At 40.6% G+C, this 16,793-nt stretch overlaps 1 protein-coding gene across 5 annotated transcripts in view; it reads left to right on the forward strand.

The window, feature by feature from the left end:
* The first annotated feature begins 2,142 nt into the window (after window positions 1–2,142).
* Window positions 2,143–16,793, forward strand: part of VRK1 (VRK serine/threonine kinase 1) — a 78,515-nt gene continuing 63,864 nt past the window's right edge. For 3 of the 5 annotated variants that reach the window (XM_032624730.1, XM_032624727.1, XM_032624726.1), the window contains exon 1: window positions 2,143–2,233. The gene's annotated coding sequence lies outside the window, so the exon portion shown is untranslated. The remainder of the gene's footprint in view (window positions 2,234–16,793) is intronic. The other 2 variants (XM_032624729.1, XM_032624728.1) reach the window with 1 other exon arrangement.

Here is a 16,793-nt window from a genome sequence, read left to right on the forward strand (position 1 = left end):
GATGTTGATACCAAGCTATCAACTCATAAACATTCATCGAGGGCCTCCTGTGTCCCAGCGCTGTATCCCCACCTACAGCATCTCAGATACACAGTCTCTGTGACAGCAGCTTGGAATAATGTCCTGCCATGCTCTGCACTGGTAGGACATCTCAGCACGTGTGCATGGTGCCAGAGAAGTTGGTAATTGCCTTGGGACATGGTTGCATTTAAGCATCGTTTAACAGTAAGTCATCTGAGTTAGGATGAGGGAGCCATGAGTTCCAGAATAAATACATTCCCTTCTCACCTTGGAAAACTCCAGACACTGTTGCTGATTTAAGTGTCTTTCAAGGTCAGCCAATTGTCAACCCAGTGTGGAATCAGGGACATTTCTTCTGCACGTGTTTGGTGAAGTTAGGGGAACATGGTCACTATGTGACAGATAAGTCTTGTTCTAAGTCTTCTTAGTGTGTGTGTGTGTGTGTGTGTGTGTGAAGAATATCTTTCTCTCAATGGATTCTGGCCACAGATTCTTGCTGGGGAATCCACACCTGTGAGATGTGTGAATCTTGAGACCTCTTTGCCGACAATTAATCATCGAGTGCTCACCTTGTGTATGTGTTTCCATCAGGGTCTCAACAAGAAGCAGACGACGTGTTTGAAACAGGGTTTATTTGAAGAGAGTTTATCTGTAATGAGAGTATTGCCAAAGTGTGAGGGTGGGAACCACGGGGATGGGGCAGTAACCTTGTCTCAGCAGCAGCTGTGGTGTTATCAGTTGCAGGTCTGAGGCACAAAGGGAGGGAGCTGTCACTGCAAGCTGGAGGGGAGGGCCAGGCAGCAGTGGCCTTCAGCCGAGGGCCCCAGCCAACTGGAGGTGACCTTGCCAACAAGGATCCCGGGAAATCCTTACCTTCAGCGACAACTCTCTTCCCTTCCACTTCTCTGTGGGGTTCTCTACTGGCCAAATCCACCAGAAGCCAGGGGCACAGGAACCTGGAAGTGGTTTGTACAGCTCAGCCTCCTGGGGTTGAGGGCAGGCTGGAGGAGCATCTGGAGCACGTGGGGGTATCTGGAGGAGCAAATGTGGGTCATCAGGCACAATACTGCACTGTCCAATGGACAGAGTTCACACAATTTTGGGGTCCACTCAAAGAAAATCATGCAAAAATATCTTACCTTGGCAAATAAAAAAACCCCAGAGCTATTAACAGAAGGCTTTGGAAGAGACCTGTGCTTAAACTTCATTACTGTAGTTTCACTGTAAATCTCCCTCTGCCTATGGCTTTGGTGACTCTGACCTAGAGCAGCATCCCAGCCCTCAATAAGCTTACAGTCTCACGGGTAATGGAGGCGTGGACAACTGATTAGAATTACAAAGCAAACTGTGACATAAGAGAATTACAGATGGAATACTACAGAAGGTTAGGTAGGCATTGACATAGGCTTTGACAGGTAGGATTTAGACTCATGGCTGTGAATGGACAGAATAATATTAATACTCTACGATTTATTGGGCATCTACTACATACAAAGCACTGTCTCTACGTACAAGGCACTCATTTAATCACGACAGAAACAGGAAAATGAGACTCACAGAGGTTAAGTCATTTAGGTCACAAAGCTACAGAGTGGAAGAGCTAGGATCTGATCGCGAGCTGTTTGCTTCCAGAGCCAGGCCACAGCATACTGAACCAAGCTGCTGTGGGATGAGCTTCAGGGTGTGGACCAGAAGGGGGGAAAACGCAAGCGCCTGTAGGCAGAGGAGACACTCGGCCAAAGGAGAACGTAGGATTCTTTTACATCCAACTCTTTGTCAACACACTTATTATTATAATTTAATAAATAAAGCTACTGCGAACACCGGCAACAATTATTTCAGTTGCTACAGCATTGCCGGGTACAGCATCTGACCAGAAGGACGGACTCCGAGGCTGTAGACCACATTTCCCAGAAGCCCACGGGGGCAGAGGGACCGGGATCTCGCTTTGCCAGTAAAAGACTCCATTTCCCAGCATGCAGTGGTAGCGCCGGCCCGCGGCTCCAGGCGTTTCTGGGGAGGGGGCGGGGCCATATCGGGCTCCGCCCCGCCCCGCACGTTCCCGCTCGCCCCGCCTCTCACGCTCGCCTGAGCCAATGGGAAGGCCGCATACTGCGGGGTGTGAAGGGGCCGGAGCAGCTGAAGAGTTGCGAGTCGGCGAAACCGGCGGGAAGTTCGTATTGAGCGGAAGGCGACGGGTCTGCAGCTCGGGGTAGGGCGGCCATGCGCCGAGCGGTCCGAGAGCGCCAGCGCCGAGAGGGCGCCGCGGAGAGGGAGGCCGGGGACTGGGCCGGCGCGGGGCGGCCGGGCGGCCGTGACCTTGGGCGGCGCAGTGGGCTGCGGACGGCGCGCCGCTGGCGTCCTCTCCCGCCGGGGCTCCCTCAGGCCCCGCTGCGGCCCTGGGCTGCCTGCACCGGCCGGGCCGGTCCCCCAGGCTCAGTTCCCGGTTCTGGACGGCGTGTAGGCTGGTCATACTTGCACCGCATCCTGGTTGCTCGGGCTGGGTCTGGGAGATGACCTCTGTAGGCCAGCCTAGACCGCCGGGCTCCCTACGCCGTCTTGGAGCTCACCCTTTTCGGAGGAAACTGAATGGAAGCAAATATGACATTTTGCAGATGCTGAAAAGCTCCCTTAAAATGAGGACAGGCGACTGTGGGCCACAGTGGTGGGGTTGAGGGAGGGCATCTCAGGAGAGGTGACGTTGGTCTTGAGATCCGAGTTGGGGGAAGGAGCCCGCTCCCCGGAGGATAGCGTTCCAGGTCTTTCTAACCTGGCAGAGTCCGGCTGAGGCCGGGTGAGAGTTTGCACTTAACCGCAGGGTTCAAGGCGGTGGAGCTCCGTGGGGAGTTATACGAGGGATTTTCGCATCCTTCTGACGGTTGTCCTTTGTTGTCTCTCCGTAGCTGCAGGCTGGCTCCCTTTGCTGATGCAGCTGTATTCAGGGGCAGCAAATAGTTTTTCCTTCTGTCGAAATAATTTTTGGCTCCGGTCTTAAAACTCATAGGTGATTTATTTAAATTCGACGAAAAGCACCAGCGTCGCTGGGTTGAGAGAGAGAGGAAGGGGAAGCAGCCACTGGGTTCCTACTGAGGCCACCCATTTTTCTAACTTGTTTTCTATCAAGTCACCCATTTTTTCCCCCCGTTGCTTTGTATTGACTCTTCCTTTCCCTCCCCCGTCTCGCCTTCTTGGAACAACTTGGAAATACCAGTTTTGCTCTTGGGAGGGTGGCGGTTTCAAGGAACTGTCAGAGAGTCTCATTAATTATTATTTTTTCTTTTTTTCTTTTTAAACTGCAGTTGCCCATCTGTGGAGTCTGAAATTTGCAAGAGTTTAAAAAAAATACAGGGCAGCATTTGTTTTTAAGAGTTCAGAATAAAGGCCCCTTATTTTCCATGACATGCTGAGTGTGATACTTCTGGGGAGAATTTAATCTACAATTTTAAAGTAGTTTCCGAGGGGGTGGGCAGGGGTTCTTTATATAATCATCTTATTCAAATTATGTTTGTGCTGTTCAAAATGGCCTGTAGCAATTGGAATTAAATTTCTGGGTGGGTAAGGTGATGTTGACCTGTGGAAGGGAATGCAACTTAAGTTGTCACTTAACGCCAGCTTCTGCCGAAGCTGCCTCAGGTGCTATTCTCTGTGCATCTCATCATTGCTGATCAGATTCTGAGTTAATATGGTAACACAACTTGAATCCAATGACAGTAAACTTGTGTTAAGCATTACTGTCCGTTTAGTACTAGTATCTAGTGCAAATATCAGGTTTAGAGTATAATGGCTTCTTAATGTTCAGTGCTGCAAAAAACGCGAGAGGATATTTGTTAAACAAATGAGAAAATGGAGGAATGTGTCAAGCACAGAACCTGGCATATAGTAAGTTAGTTAGTGCCCAGGAAATGGTTATATGGAAAGCTTATGCTAAGTTTTATTCCAGGATGCAAGTGTATATTTTAAAAATAACAGTAATGCATTCAAAATGTTGACAGATCCTAAAATTAAATTTCTTAAATAAGCCAGCTTTTTTTTTTAATTTGAGAACTAATGTGAAATAATAATAAATACATAAGTGAATGTCCCAGATGTCTAGGAAAGAAAAACAAGATTTTTATTTTGACAGCTATATGTTTTTTTCCCTTAAAACCATCCCTAAGAAGATATAATGTGCTATGAATAGAATTTTGATTTAAAAAATGAAACTTTGAAAGTATTTTTGATTTGATAAATAAAACTTACTGGAAATGAGGCAAAGCTTAGAAATTTACCTTATATCAAATGAAGAAGAAGGATGACTCCTGAATTTATGCAAGTGTGCAAATGTTGATATCTCCATGTATCAGGCACTGAACCTAATGGAAAGTAAATGCTGCCTCTGTGTGTGAGTGAGGCTTTCATGGAAATTGGTCTTGATGGGTTTTAAGAATGATGGGTAACTGAATAGGCCTGGAGAATATTTTTCAGACTGGTAGGACATTTTACATGTTTGCCAAGGTTATTTTTCAGAGTAAGCAGAGGTGGACTCATTTATTCACCAGATGTCATGTGGCTACGGTATGTCAGGAATTGTGCTGGGTGCAGAGTCTGTTCTTGCTCTTGTGTTTTGTCGAAGCAAGTGTTCTTTTAAATTAATAGAGGTCATTCTTTTTGACTTCGGTTGTCTAGCCACCACCATAGAAGGAGTCAAATGTGTATGGCATATTTGGAAAACTATACTCTTAGTGATAAAATGTAGAGAATATGGAATTTTTAATAAGGGTGTAGTATTAATTTAGAAAGGTGATAGAATCCTGACAAAGCATTTAGCTAGGTGGTGTAAGCAAGATGTGTTTATACTCTAGGGCATGTTTGGCCCTTTTGACCCGAATTCCTGTGAATATGTTCGTACTTGCCATTATAAAGATGTAAAGAGGGCTGTGCCCTTTAATATCTTGTCCCCTTAGCTTCTGAATGATATTTAAGTACCTAACATTATGAGGTGGTTGTTTGGAAATAATTTCATGCACTTGCCCAATTATTCCTGCTCCATCTCTCCCAATGTCATCTTAAATCTTTGCACTCAAACTCAAGCACATTCTGCTCTTCTTTTCTGGATGACATATGGGCACTTGATGAAAGAAAAGCTCTCTAGAGAGTCTGGAGAGGTATTAAGCCTGCCCTTCCCCCCATAATTAGAATTTGATTTTTAATATTCACCAGTATATACTAATGACAAGAAACTACTTCTAGTAACATTGGTGAGTAAATTTATTAAGAATTTTAGGGACTTCCCTGGTGGTCCAGTGGTTAAGACTCCAAGCTTCCAGTGCAGGGGGCACAGGTTCGATTCCTGGTCAGGGAAGTTCTGCATGCTGTGCGGTGAGGCCAAAAAAAAAAAAAAAAAGGGAATTTTATTAGCCACAACATTTTTGTCAGCTTGGTTTGGTTTGAATTGTATTATTTATTTAGTCTTAGTGTAGGTACATGGATTTTGATGATTCTTTGCAATAACTCCTCTCTCTCCAAGGGATAGAAGCCAGTACTCTCAGATTTGAAAATTATATAGATGCTGTCCACACTGGCCAATATTTAGGATGAATATTAAATATATACACATACTAAAATGTTTATCAATAAGCCACATATATTAAGTGGGAAGATACACTAGATGGAAGTCACGTAATTAAGTTGCAAGGTTATTAATATGAGATTTGACAATGTTCTGTCATATTGTAAGGACACATTTGTCTTGATGGAGCTCAATATCCAGAATTACATAGTTGGTCCTGAAAGGGACTGATGAGAACTGGAAAGTCAGTGGGCACAAGGGCAGCACCATCCCACTCTTTTCACGGCTTTATAGTTTCTTTCTGTGCATTTATTTGTTTTCTCTGCAGACTGGCAGACTTATTGCTGTTTACATTTGGGATAGATACGTCTGCTTCAGGTCTAGCTCCTTGTTTCAGGAATCCCAGAGAGACTCCATTATCTATCTAATTGTCAATTATATCCAAAATTTTTTAAAAAGTCATGAAGTTAGGAATCTTATAGCTAGGATAACTACAGCTTTATTTCAGATTAGTTGCTTTCCTCAAATTGTCTTACCAAGTAAGAGCCGAACAAACTGTCGTTGTTGATACTGTGTATAAATGGATTGTGATCACATTGTGTGTTAGAAAGTGCTGTTAAGCCTTTAGTCTTCATAGACTGCGTCAGGAACATAGAGAAACAAACTGCTGTTTCTGTTGGCAATGTTGCTTTTGTTCCACTTCTTATTGCAGCTTATTATATAATACAGCAACAGAGCTGTCAACATACAGACTATATCTAATTATACATTCTTCATTAGCGGTAATAAAGAAGAAGTCTTTTTGTGGGAATCGGGAAGAAAGTTTTAAAAATCCATTTAAACAATACTAAGGTCAGATTATAACATTTAAGAGGCTTAATCTTACTTGTTTTACAGGCTTTTAGAAAGCATTGTAGAAATTGTGACTTTCAAATTTTCATTACCTCACGTGTTGCTGCCCATGTGAAATTGTACAGCCACTCTGGGAATTCGTTTGGTAGTTTCTTAAAAAGTTAAATATACTTCAAACACATGACCCAGCAATTGCACCCCTGGGCCTTTATCCTCGGAAAATAGAAACTTACGTTCATACAAAGACCTGTATGTGAATGTTCCTAGCGGCTTTGTTTATAATAGCCAAAACTCAGAGACAACCCAGCGCGTCCTTTGGTGGGTAAATGGTCAAATAAAATGTGGTATAGCCATATAATGGAACACTACTCGTAACAAAAAGGAGCAAACTATTGACACAAGCAACAATTTGGATAGAGCTTAAGGGCATAGTACTGAGTGAAAAAAGCCAACCTCAAAAGGTTGTGTGATTAGAATTCCATTATATAGTATTCTCAAAATGATAAAATTATAGAAATGGAGAAGAGATCAGTTTTGCTAAGGTGAGGGCTGGGGGTATGGTGTGACTATAGAGAGGGAGCATGAGGGAGTTTCTTTGGGGTGATTGAACAGTTGTATGTCCTGTTTCTTGTGACGGTTATAAGAATCTTTATAGGTGATGAAATGTCACAGGACCATACACGTGTGTGTACGTGCACTCACACACACACACACACACACACACACACACAGTGTAAAAACTAAAATTCGAGTAAGTACTTTTATTACTAACACTATCAATGTCAATTTCCTAGTTTTGATCATTGTATTATGCTCATCCTTTGTATGGCTTTGCCACATAATCATCCATTGAAGGTTGTGGTTTGTCTAGTTTTTGGCTATTACAAATAAAGCTGCTATGAGCACTCATGTACCGGTTTTAGTATGAATATAAATTTTCACTTTTCTAGGATAAATACTCCAGTGCAACTGTTGGGTTGTAGGGGTAAGTGTGTGTTTAAACTGTTAAGAAACTGCAAACTTTCCTAGAGGTGTACCATTTTACAGTCTTATCATCACTACAAGAGAGATAATTTCTCCACATCTTTACCAGCATTTGGTGTTAGCAGTATTTTTTATGTTAGCCATTTTAATAGGTGTGTATTGGTATTTCATAATGGCTTTAATTTGCACTTTCCTAATGGCTAATGATGTTGAACATCTTTACATGTGCTTATTTGCCATTTGAAGGGTTTCAGAAAAAGCCTCCCCCAAATGTGCCGTTATGGCATGCAGATTATCTTAAGCCAAAGACAGTGGAGACCCAAAAGACTCAAGAGCTTTTTACCTCCACTTCAACTGCCAAATGAATTTAGATAGGGAGCCTGGCTCAGAGAGAGCTATTACCAGAGCTAACTTTTATCTGAAAGCCCTATCTGTTTGGCATCTAATAACAAAGCATCTGATCTTATTGTCTGAATTACCTTCCTCCCCTTTGAAGTCCCAGGCCCCTGTCCCCTTCCTTAGCTCAGGATGGTATATTAGCCTCAACTGCCCAACTTACCCTTGGGTCCCATATTTTTATGGAGGTAATTAAATTTGTTTTTCTCCTGCTAATCTGTCATATGTCAATTTAATTAATATACCAGCCAAAAGAACCTAGAAGTGTAGTGGAAAAAATTTTTTTCACTCCCACACATTCATATCTCATTTGGTGATTTGTCTGTTCAAATCTTTTGCCCATTTTCTAATTTGTTTTCTTATTGTTGAGTTTAGAGTATCCTTTATATATTCTGAATACAAGTCCTTTGCCAGATATGTGATTTGTATATATATTCTCTCAGTCTGTGGCTTGTTTTTTCATTCTCTTACAGTGTCTCCTGCAGCACAAAAGTTTTTAATTTTGATCAAGTTCAACTTACCAATGTATGGATCGTTTTTGGTGCCATGCATGTCTCAGAACGCTTTACCAAACCCTAGGTCAAGTAGATGTTCCAAGTTTTCTTCTGTTTTACAATTTTATGTCTTACATTTTGATCAATGAATTTGTTTTGGGTTAATTTTTGCAGAGGGTTTGACGTTTAGGTCTTGGTTCTTTTTTATTTTTTTTTGTTTATGGATGTCCAACTGTTCCAAACCATTTGTTGAAAAGACTACCCTTTCTCCATTGAATCATGTTTTTTAACCTTTATCAAAAATCAGCTGGCTGTGTACACTGTAAACTGCATACAAAATGAAGATAGGAGGAAATGAGTAAGCAAGTAAGGATGAAAATACAGATTTCTGAAGGTGTATGAAGACTCATGCCTTAAGTCTTGAAAAAAATTTATGTATAGATTTGAGAGGAAGTGGGAACACATTTTAGAGAATAGCATGAGCAAAGTTAGGTCCTAGAGAAAATAAGTAAGAACTGGCTGTTCTGGGGAGTCATGGGAGTGAAGGGGAGGATAGTTGGTTCATGAGTCTAGAAAACTGCTGGCCAGTTTATAATCAGTTTCATTGGCCACTAGAATGTACTGTGGGTTCTTGAGCAGGAAAAATGATATGGGAGAGATGGTCTTCAAGAGAAGTTGTTTTAGGGGCACGTATAGCAGTACAGTAATAGGTTGGTAGGAAGAACAGGTTATAGCCAGGACCCTGAACTTGACTTAGTACTTTGTGTTACAGACTTCTACCACAAAGCCAAAACAGTGGTGTCACTTTATAACAATGTCCTTTGTATTTCCTAGAAGAATAATGGTAGATTTCAGACTTTTGCCACTGTCCTCAGTGATGGATACTGGGAACTCTGCTGGACTTTCAAACTCCTTCATTTTAATGCTTCTTTTAGTAAATTGTACATGTTGGCTCATTGTTGATGTGGGTGACATTTCTTATCAGGCCTAAAAAGGGGCCAAGGGGTGAGCAACTGAAATGATAAAAACGTAAAGAGTTGATAAATTGGTCCAGTGAGGAAAAGTTAATGGAATCACTTTTATTTATCATGGCTAAGAGGAGACTTAGGGGTTATTTAATCAGTATGTCCTGATACTTGTATATGAAGAACCACATGGAGAATGATGATGACCAGCTGTTCTTCAAAATCACCGAGGAATGAACAAGGACACACAGCTCAAACTGCAGCATTAGAGTTTTAGTCTGAGGGAAGAATTTCCAAGCAATAAGAATGTTAGATACTTCATGCCAGTGATCCAAAGGATCTTTAGAGATAGAATAGGAACCTAGATGTAGTTTAGGGACATTTTGCTTATAGTCAGGGGGATGTACGTGACAGCCCCCGAGTCCTAATTTATTGATTTGCGACCCAAAATACTCAGTTTCTGTTTTAACATCCACTTCCAGTTCTTGATTCTTTCCCCGAAGAAATTATATTTCTTTTTCTGTTCACCTTTGGGAAACTCATTTGGTTTCTGCCTTTTGTGCATTTAAAAGATTATCTTGGATGTGGATTAAACTTCTGTCATTTAAAAAATAGCCACTTAACAAATAGAACTTATTTAATGTCAAACTGCTAAATATCCATGCATTTCTACTTTTTAATTTAGAACATGGAAAGCCATATCATTCCATTTTTATAAAACATCAATGATGACTTGTTGAGCAAAGGATTTTACTGCATAAGAGATTACCGTGACGTGTATTAATGAAAGGTTGGCAATGTGAAAAGCTTTAGTGCAATCACTTATTTGCCTTCAAAGCACTTTTTCTGTTTGATTTAATTTCCTTAGTCTGACTCTTTTCCACAAGTCTAGATCTTTTTTCCACTGAAATGTTCAGATTGACCAAGACTGTTTTACTTGTGATTGCAGCCCTTCAGTATTAAAGCGGAGTTTTTTGTTTTTGGTTTTTTTTTTTTCCCTGCAGAAGAGCAAGCTCTTACAGTGCTATGCAAGCTGCCCATTTAAAACTATCATTGCTTGGCACCTATGCCCTAGTGACAGTTTGACCAACATGTGAGCAGGCACACTGCCATCCTGACAGATGGGCTTGCGTAGAGGCAGCCAAGAAACCATGTATCTGCATCTAGTGTATTTGTTAAGGGCAGGATTCCCAGTCGGGGATGTTCAAACGTCTGTCCATCCTGAGCTTTCACGCCTATGGATAAAGGGATGTCATCATTAATCTCAGCTTCTGACTGAGATTCCATGGGTATATAAGAGCTTCTTGGCTCTTACAAAAGTAGGCAGTTGGGGACAGTCAGTATAATTGATCTCTCCTTCATCACTGGACTACTTCAAATAATCCTTTCCTCTTTCTCCCAGCCAACTAGGTTTGAAGTGAGTACAAACCTGTTCAGACATTGTCCCCATACTTCTAGAATACGTGCTGTTTCATTTGTTTTCTAGAGTACGAAAGCTTTGAAGTCATTAGTATTTATGGTTGGGACAGTGATGTACATAATTGGAGTCAGGTAGATCTGAGTTCCAAGATTGACAGCTGTATGGTATCAGGGCAACCTAATTTTACCATCACATCAAGGTGAAATAGTAGCTATTTCATAGGTGGTTTTGAGAATGACCTGTGAAATATGTACAGTGAATCACTTGGTATCATGTCTGGTCCACTGTACGTGTTCAGTAAGTGTTTATCCTCATCACCATTATCATCGCTGTAACATGCCTGAGGGCGTTTTTCTCTAGAGCGTTATCGAAACAGAAAATCTTTATTCCACTCATTTCCCACCATTCTTGAAAGTCATGTATTGGATATCATCACATTGTCTGGTCTATAATGGAATGCCTCCGATGACAGGGAGCTCACTACTTCTAGAACAGGGTTTTTCAACCATGTGACTGGTGACATTTAGATGGGTCGTTCTTTGTTGTAGGGGATTGTTCTCTGAATTGTTGGGTGTTTAGCATCCCTGGCCAGGGAGGCAAAATTGTCCCTGTTTTTCATAAAGTTTTGACTGTTAGTAAGTTCTTTCTTAGATTGAGTGGAAGTCTACTTTCTTATTTCTCCCACCCAATTCTGTCTTTTGGAGACATGTAGGACAAGCTGAATTCCTGTTCCACGTAATGGTTTTTCAAATACACAGAGATTGTCATCTAGTCTCCTCAGTCTTTTTGAGTTGAAACACCTCCATCTAGTTCATTAACTGTTCCTTACAAGGCATGATTTCATGTCACTTCACCACGTTGGTGACTTTCCTTTGATTTAATCCCCTGTTTAAACTGTACTGCTTAAAATTGAATGCAGTACTCCAGGCAGGGCTTGATTAGTAAAAAATTGAGTTGCATCTCTTGTTTTAGATACAACACTTTTCTTCTATTAGGCTAGGAAAAAATATTGCCTTTCTTCTATATACTACATTCTTATTATCAGCTATGTCCTCTTGATAACCACATCATAGTTGAACCTAGAGTTGAATTAAACCCCTAGATCTGTTTAAGCTGTATCTTCTTCATTCTGTTTTTATGCATTAGTTTTGGTGCTCAAGCATGAGAACTTACGTTTATCCTGTTAAATTTTTCTTTTTTAATTTAGCTAACTGCAATCCCAATTCTTGGTCAACTCTGAAGTTTCTAGTTCAAAAGAACAAGTAGGTGATGATGATGCTGTCAACTGAAATTGAAAATACAGGAGAAAGGTGTGTGCGTTTGTGCATGTGCACGTCTATGAAAGGGGAATTGGGGACGGAAGGCTGAGGAATCCCAATATTAAGAGGCAGCTGGACACAAAGGAGGCAACAAAGGAGACCAGGAAGGGGTGGGCAGAAAGGTAGGATAGAAATGATAAGAGTATCTTGGAAGCCAGAGTGACTGTGTATTGAGTACTGGGGTAGGTACTTGAATACAAAATGAATAGGACATTGTCTCTGCTTTCTGCTTCTGTTTTTATTTGCCCCATGGTTTAACTGTTCAGTTAATGACATTACCTAGTCAATTATGCCTGAAAACTTAGAGTCATTCTTTATTTTGCCTTCATACCCTTAACTGTTAGGTTACCAAGTTCTACTGATTCAAAAAAATACAGAGTGGGAAGAGTGCATAAATCTTAGCTAGCTCAATGATTTTTTTTCTTTTTTTTTTTTAACATAGTGAACACACTATAATTACCACCAAGATCAAGACATTTGCTATTCTAGCACTCCAGAAGTCTCTGTTGTGTCCCTTTCTAGTAATTATTCCCACCCTGGTAACCACTCTTCTGACTTCTATAACTATAGCTTAGTTTTGCCTGGTTTTGAACTTATGTGTACATGGCATTATATTATGTACTCCTTTTAACCAGGCTTCTTTCATTCAACATTGTATCTGAGATTCATCCATGTTGTTGCATATATAATATGTTGTGTTTTTTTTTTTAATAGCTCGGTAGTTCTGGTTATCTGTTATTGCATAATACATTAGTTTTGGTTATTGATTACTACATAACACAGCACTCCAAACTTAGTTGGGGTTAAACAACAACCATATTAATTTTTTATAAATTTATTTATTTATTTTTGGCTGCGTTGGCTCTTCGTTGCTGCACAGGCTTCTCATTGCGGTGGCTTCTCTTGTGGAGCATGGGCTCTAGGCGAGCAGGCTTCAGTAGTTGCGGCACGTGGGCTCAGTAGTTGTGGCTTGCGGGCTCTAGAGCACAGGCTCAGTAGTTGTGACGCATGGGCTTAGTTGCTCCACAGCATGTGGGATCTTCCCGGACCAGGGCTTGAACCCGTGTCACCTGCATTGGCAGGCGGACTCTTAACCACTGCGCCACCAGAGAAATCCTCATCTGGGATTGTTGATCAGAGCACCTAGTTTGTTGTTTTTTTTTTTCCTGAAAGTGGCTATTTTATTTTTCCAGTGGTATATCTAAAACAGTTTGAATGGAGTCAGAAACTTCTACTTGAAACTTGCTTTGCTTCTTTGCAACTTTTGAGTCCATGGTGGACTCTTTGGATAGTGTTCAGATTTTGCTGCTGAAAAGGCTGTAATGGGGTTGATGATCATATATAACAAGAGGAAGGTCAATGTTTGTTTCCAGAAGCAGAGATTCCTTTGAGAAGGAGAGGAGGTTTAGGAAATATCCAGTGAGCACAGTCTCTGTGGTATTGTTTAAAATCACAACAATTTGGAGATGAGCTCCTGCATCCTCATTCTGGGCCCTTGTAATAAGAAACCAAGCTTAAATTGGACATTGCATGTGTAGGGGCTTAGGTTGGTGTTGTATTTATTTTCTTCAGTGCATATTCTTCCTCTTCTGTTTTGGGACTAAGTTTTATCACCTTATCACTAGTATGGTGGTTGCTATAAAGGTGGCTGTGCCCTGGTTGCAGATTCTCCACAAGGCTTTGGCTCTTCAAACACGTTGGCTGGGTTCCCAGAGAAAGCTTCCCGAGAGTGACTTATCCTCGGAAGTCACATAACATCACTTCCACTATAGTCTATTGGTTGAAATAGACACAACCCTGCCTGGATTCAAGGGGAGGGAATTTAGACCTCACATGTTTATGGAAGGTGTGTCAAAAAATTTGTGACCATTTTTTAAAACTACCTCAAATTATAGACCACAATTGATCCACTCTGTTGTAGATGGCTATTTGAATAGTTTCTGCTTTGGAGCAGTTGATGAATAATGCTGTTGTAAACATTCTTGTTCATATTTCTTGCTTCATATATATATTCACTTTAGTTGAGTGTAGATCTAAGAGTAGAGTTGCTAGTCATAGGGCATATGTATTTTTAGCTTTAATAGGTAATTACTCCCAAACAGTTGTCCAAAATGATTGTACCAATTCATATTCCTACCAGCAAACTGAGAGTTCCCATTGCTCTGCAACTTCACTTCCACTTGGTACTGTCATTTAAACATTAAAAAAATTTTTTTAACCATTCTGTGGTTGTGTTGATTTCATTGTGGTTTAATTGGCATTGCCCTGATAACTAGTGACTTGAGCACCTTTTCATATGCTATTAGCCTTTTAGGTATCCTGTGTTGTAAAGTGCCTGTTCCAAGGCTTTTACCCATTTTTAACAAACTGGGTTGTCTTTTTTTCTTATTGAAATGTTGGAGTTTTGTATATTCTGGATATGAATCCTTTGTTGAAAATATGAATTGTAAAAATCCCTTTCCATCTATGACTTGCCATTTCACTCTTGTGTCTTGTTGATGAACTGAAATTCTAAATTTTAATCAATTTCAGTTTACCCATCTTTTCCTTTATGGCTAGTGTTTTCTGTGTCTTGTTTAAAAAGTTTTTGCTACTCTGTGGTCATGAAGATATTTTCTTATGTTATCTTCAAGACGTTTTATCATCTTACCTTTCACATTTAGGTCTCAGTTTTCAGGAGTTGATTTTTGTGTGTTGTGAGGTAAGGGTCAAGGTTCCCTTTTTCCCCATATGCTTATCTATATGAGTAGTAGCAGGTAGCATTGGGTCAGGTGAACACCAGTCTGGGAGTTAGGGTTCCTGTATTCTCAGCCTTAATCTACCTTTAATGCACCTTCTGAACTTGGGCATGTTATTAAACCCTTGTGGCCTCAGCTTCACCTGCAAAATGAAGGATTTGAATGAAATGTTTTCTGATTTTCATCCTGGCTCTAGTTTGTTAGATTATTCTCCCTAGTTTACAGTTTTAGTTAGGCCTATCAGAATATTCTTGGAACTCGTTTCTGTTATCTGATGTGTTCTTGATATCTCCCAGCTTTATGTTATCACCAGTTATGATGAGTATGCCATCTAGATTGTCATCTAAGCTACTGAGGAAAGAGCTTTCTTGATCACGGTGGTAAGTCCTCGCCCCCGCACCTGTTCTTCTGATCTTGTTGTTATTCTCTGTCCCTTGCCAGGAGCTCATCATTTTGTTTTAGTAAGCCATGGCTCAGGACACCAATTCCGTTTTTGAATGTCATATACATATACTATTCATTATGCTTGTCCTTTCCTTCAGTTTCCTACTTGAACTTCTGAGAATCACAGATAACAATGCAGAGCTTCAGGAATCAGCAGAAGTCATTCATGCTCAAATGAGTTCTAATCTCAGTGAATTCTCTCTCTCATGTTGCTTGTGTGCTCTGGAAGGTGGCATATCCTCCAAATAGCTGCATACTATACTTGTGCTCTTCAGTGGAGTAGTCAGTGAACCACACTGGTAACATAACAAAGTGTACCCTTTGCTGGTTCCTCTGTGTTCTTAGTAGCCTGCGTTGGGGTGATATCTACCCTTCTTTCAGAAGGTATAGTTTCTTTACACAGAATGTCATAACTTCAGGATAGCTATTGTTCCTTCCTTTGTCATTGATATCACATTTTCCCTCTCATTAATCTTTTTTTAAAAAGTAAGCTTCATTGAGATACAGTTCAGTTATCATACAATTCACTCATTTAAAAGGTATTGTTCAGTGTTTGTATTTTCACAGGACTGTAACCATAATCTAATTTTAGAATATTTTCATCAACCCTAAGAGAACTCCCCTACCAAGTAGCAGTCACTCTCCATTTTCTGCCATCACCCACTGCCCCCCGGCCCCCACAGCCCTAAGAAATCACTTATCTGCTTTTGTCTCTAGAAATTTACCTATTCTCGAAGTTTTACATAATTGGAGTCATACAATATGTGGTCTTTTGTGACTAGCTTCTTTCACTTAGTATGTTTTTAAGGTTCATCCATGTTGTAGCATGAATCAGTGCTTCATTTCTTTTTATTGCTGAATAAAATCCCAGCGTATGGGTATGTCACATTTTATTTATCCACTCATCTGTCGAAGGACATTGGAGTTGTTTCCACTTTTGGACTATTATGAGTAATGCTGCTATCTGTGAACATTTATGCACAAGTTTTTGTGTGGACATACGTTTTCATTTCTCTTGAGTATATACGTACCAGTGGAATTGCTGGGTCATGTGGTAACTCTGTTTAACTTTTTTTAGGAACTGCCGAACTGTTCCAAAGTGACTGCACCATTTTGCATTTTCAGTAGCAATGAAGATCTCTCCAAATCTTCACCAGTACTTGTGATTTTCTGTCTTTTTGTTTATACCCATGGTAGCGTGTGTGAAGTGGTATCTCTTTGCGGTTTTGATCTTTATTTCTCTTAATGACCAGTGAGGTCGAGCATATTTTTGTGTGCTTATTGGCCAATTGTTTATCTGTTTTGAGAAGTGTCTGTTCAGATCCTTTGTCCGTTTTTAAATTGGGTTGCCTTTTTATTATTGAGTTCATTAACCTTTTAATGTTCACTTTGATTTATTTTCAACTAGAAAAATGTTTTTCCTTGGTTTTCCTTCCTTTTTTTTTTTCCGTTTTGTTCAGGGACCATTCATCCTTTCTATAATGAGCAGGAGGGTTGAGAGTGCTCTCAAGCCCTTTTGCATTCTCTTGGCAACAGCCTCCATTGGCAAAATATGTAACTGTGGAATACCTTAGACGGGAAAATGTACATCTGCTAGTTATTGGAATAGATC

This window comes from Phocoena sinus, chromosome 2, assembly GCF_008692025.1.
Source record: "Phocoena sinus isolate mPhoSin1 chromosome 2, mPhoSin1.pri, whole genome shotgun sequence".
Taxonomy (NCBI): Eukaryota; Metazoa; Chordata; class Mammalia; order Artiodactyla; family Phocoenidae; genus Phocoena; species Phocoena sinus.